The sequence below is a fragment of the Olea europaea genome, chromosome 15 (genome assembly GCF_002742605.1).
Source record: "Olea europaea var. sylvestris chromosome 15, O_europaea_v1, whole genome shotgun sequence".
NCBI lineage: Eukaryota > Viridiplantae > Streptophyta > Magnoliopsida > Lamiales > Oleaceae > Olea > Olea europaea.
The window spans coordinates 9,258,758-9,263,771 of record NC_036251.1 but is presented as its reverse complement, the minus strand read 5'-3'; positions in this window follow the sequence as shown (position 1 = coordinate 9,263,771).

Below are 5,014 nucleotides of genomic sequence, written 5' to 3'. Positions count from 1 at the left end.
TTGTATGTTGACGACATGTTGATTATAAATAATCACATGGTTGGTGTAAAGAAATGAAGGAGTTTCTATTTCCACATTCAAGATGAAGGATCTTGGACAGGTGAATACCATTTTAGGTATCAAAGTCACAAAGACTAGTGGGGCTATTAACCTAAGTCAATCACATTATATTGAGAATGTGATAAACAAGCTCATACACTTGAACATAAAAGAGTATAGTATCTCGATTGATCCAAGTTCAAAACTTGTAACGAATGATGGAATGACAATTGCTCAATTGGAGTATGCTACTGTTCTTATGCATGCAGTTCAATGCACAAGACCAGATATAGCCTATGCACTAAGTAAATTTAGTAGGTTTACTCTACAAGTGAAAATCGACCCTAAAAGACTTAGTAGATTTACTAGCAATCCAACTAGGATTGGGAGAGTTATTGGCTACTTAAAGAAAACCAAGAGCTTAGGCCTACAATATACTAAATTTTCGACAATATTGAAAGGATTTACCAATCCTAGTTGGATATCTAGTACGGGTAAAAGTAAATCTACCTCGGGATAGGTGTTCATTTTAGGAGGAGGTGTTGTTTATTGAAAGTCAAAGAAACAAACATGCATAACCCCCTCGACCATGAAATCTGAATTTGTAGCCTTATTGGATATCGGGAAAGAGGTTGAGTGGCTCAAGGATCTCTTCTATGAGAGACCTTTGGAATCGAAGAATATTTCTTCAATACCCACATGTGTGATGTCAAGCCACATTAGCAAAAGCATACAATGAGGTATACAATGGAAAGACTAGACATATGAGTTTTAGACATAACTACATAAGGAAATTAATCAATGATGGAATAATTTTCCTAAATTATGTAAGGTCAATTAAGAATTTGACCGATCCTTTGACTAAATCTCTGAATAGAGATTTAGTAGCATCTATTTCGAGTAGGATGGGGTTGAAACTCCTTAACTAAAAAAGGTCCACCAATTATGGAACCTTGTCATTACTTAAAAGGTAATCCACGGGTTCAAAGGATAACAACAAGTCATTGGTTATGTGGATAGTTGCAGCATTATTCAAATCCGTAATGATCCTATCCTAGTTAAAATAATGTTGGTTGTTATTGAAATTGGGGTTGAGCTTTAAGCTCTTAATGAAATTCAGTGCTAAAATACAAGTACCACTAAAAGTAACAAAGGAGCTAGAAGAACTTCACCTAAACAAATTTTGAGGTGGCGCCGCCTCAATTGAGAGTCAGAGTTTCTCTCTTAAAAGTTTGTTGAAAAGGATAAACGCAAGACCATAATAGCGCTAAGTGAGTTATGAGGAACTTGAGAACACATGATGCTCGTGTGTGTATTCTTACTGGTATTGTCACATGGAATAACTGGTTCAAAGCTGAACGCTAGCTTTGATTTTGATATTACATTGTGTGAATTACACTATGATTAGATTCAAATCGAAAGATATTTAATCTTTATGCATGAGTATTGTATACTTTGAATATGAAACCTTTTAATTTTGAACAAGTGGGGGATTGCTGGGTATTGATTGTTCAAAACCAACAATGGAATGAAAAAAAAAAAATTAAGAGAGCCATGCAACCGCTTGGCTATATGTCGAGACCAAAAGGTCTCAGCATGAGTGAACCATGCGACCACATGGCCTAGGTGTCCCTTGCATGGTGTATTGTGATACTATTCTACACTCTTATAAAAACTTGTGAAAATCACCCATGTTTTGACCAGACTCATCGTATTTGTATAATACTCACCACCTCGATCAAATCTTACAACTTTGATACCTTTTTCCGTATTATTTCTCTAATTCCATTTTGAAAATCTTGGATTTCTCAAATGTATGAGATTTATCATTAATCAACTAAACACATCTATATCATGAGAAATCATCAATAAAGATTATGAAATATTTGTTTCCACATATGGTGGAAGGCAAAAGTCCGCTAACATCGGTATGTATCAAATCCAAAATACTATTACTCCTAGTTGAAACTTTCCTTGTAGACTTAGTTAATTTTCCTCTTATAAAAATCCACACAGGTGTCAAAATCATAGAAGTCTAAGGAGGGAAGAATGTCAACTTTTACTAATCTTTCCATTCTATCCATCAAAATGTGACCTAATCGCGTATGCCACAAAATAGAGGACGATTCACGAATTAAAGCCATTTTTTTGATACATTGGTCACACATGAGACTTCACCAAAACAAGCTGAAGAAAATTTATTTAAACCATCGCATAAAATTCCATTCCTAATCAAATAAGAACCATAAAATAACTCAATGTTTCCATTACCAAATTTAAAGGTACAACCATAAGCATCAAGTTTCGATTTAGAAATTAAATCCTGTCTCATTTGTGGTACAAAAACTATATTTTCCAAAACAATGGTAAAATCGGACTCCAAAGACAACTTCATATCCTATGATTCAACCTTCACCTGAACTCTATTTTCAATGCTCAAGCTCACTTCATTCTCACTTGGCCTTCGTTTACCTGTGAATCCCTACCAAACTCTTCTTCTTTTCCAACCAGGTCATAAATTTAAGACAATCTTTCCGCCTGCAACCCTTACTTTCGCAAAACTTGCATTGATCAGTTTTCTTTATAATTCCTTTAGGACCACTAGAAGTCTAACCCTCAAAATTTCTATTCTGCTGATTTCGTTGTGACTTATTGCCCTTACGGAACTTAGACTTATGGTTATGAGAATGCCTCTTGTTTAATGATGACAAAAATGCTAATTGTACAGTTTCAACAGTCTCAGGACACATCTTATACTCTTCTTGGGCACACACCGCTATAAGGTCATTCAAATCCTATTTATCCCACTGAGCATTGTAAGCAACCTTAAACTGATTAAACTGGCTAGAAATGCTATTTAAAACACGATAGACCAGGAAAGGTTCCGCAATATGAATGTTAATAGCCTTTAGTTTAGATAATATATTTATCATTTTTCATAACATGCTCCCTAACACCACTTGTACTATCATACTTCATGTTCATCAATTTATCCATCAGATTCCTAGTTTCGATTTCTCTTATGGCATCCACAAAACTTTTGACATTTTCATTATCGGGGATAGCACCCATAATGGAATTGGATATGGAGTGCTTAATAATTTTCAAACAAAGCTTATTAGCCCTTTTCCACTTTTCATACTCGGCTACATATTCAACAGTGCTCTTATCTGTGGGTTTCTCAAGCCTTTTCTTTATTCTAAAATCCAAGCCTAAAAGACCGAGTACTATCTCTACGTCTCGTTTCCATCTCACATGATTATTTTTAGTTAAGTTTTTTTTTTATTGTAGACAATTAACTCAAAAGAGATGAGGCATTTAAAATTGTGGAAACATATAATATCATCCAAACATAATGCATGTAGTCAATGGATGATAAAATATCCATCTAATTAACATGGGCTATTAATTAGATAACTCATAATTAAAGTTAGATCCATGTGAATCTTATTACGGTAAGAGCCTAGGTACATCATTGTAAAGTCGCCTTTGGGCTGACAATATAATATGCCATAAGGTACTCTTAAAACACATCTTGGAGTTAGTTAACAAAATTACATTGGTTTTCAAAATACCAACACCTTTGGGCAGAAGGAGATTTCTAAACCAAGGTAAACTCGTTAACTTCTTTATGCCATTTTCCAAAACATCGCATATAATAACACCTTTGGGCAAGATACTATATGTAAATTTATAATTGTGATGTTAACGCCTTTTAAAAAAAATTCCTCATTTTTTTTGGTAGAGAAAATCGAGTAAATAACAATGAGTGTGCCACTTTGGTAGCTACCACCCATTTTTATTTCAAAATATTTCTCTTAATGGGAGAACCGATCATCTTAAAGCCCATGAATCATTATGCAACAAATCATAAACATCAACCGACGAAAGGCAAATTTCATACGTGATAGAGAGACAAAAATGACAACAAAATTTCAATATATGAAAGATGAAATTTAAATGGACAAATAATAGTGACATTTAAATATATAAATATTTTAACAAAAATATAAAAGTCGTCAATCATTTTTTTTTGGCCCAAGCCCATTTGAAAATCTAATTCAAAACCATTAAGATTTGGATTTAAGATACTTTTGAAAATTGCAAATAGGCCCTTTTCCCTTAATTGCATACGGGGCCCATAATTACCTTATTTACAACACAGGCCCCCTCCTCCAACCATACATTCAGCAAAAAGGCATTTGTCTTTGTAATTAGCGGGAAAGGGAAAAATACAAATATGCTTAGAGGAAAGGCGAATTCTTAATCAAGATAAAACCAGCCAAATAACATTATCCCTCATCTAATATTAAACAAATTATAAACCACAAATGGAATCACCTTCACAAGGCAATCATACCACTGCAAATTGAATAAAAGGCCTTGAAACCAAACAATTATCACTAAAAGTTGAACAATAAATATTCTCCAGCTTAACCCATGTTTTTGACGTTCAATTGTAAGAAGAGAGAAATAATTACTATTCGGGATACATGATTGGATATGATGAAATGAAGGAAGATGATCAAACAGTACCAAAGTCAAAATATTCTCCTTCTGACAACCGGAGATTAATCAAAATAGAATCGCCTTCGAAGGAGTAAAACGGGTCAATGCGGCTGGAGAAAAGTAAAAGGATACCAAAAAGAAATTGTAGTGAAGGAAATTAGCTATAGAGAACTCCGATAGGATACTAAAGATTTCTATAGAAATTATCCTATGTATACAGGGGAACATGTCTCTCTCTCTCACAGTACAATTTATATTATCAAGTCTATTGAACAAAACTACTTAAAAACTTTTGCAGTTTCCAATGCCCGCAAACAATATCAACAAGGGCTTCTCACTGACCAATAAACATCGCATAAAGTAAAGCTTTGTATCTCAGAGTCGAGAACCTTCAATAAACAGCTGTAAAAGCATAAATCTTTCCAAAACAAAGCAATCCTTCAATGAACACTCATGTCCATATATA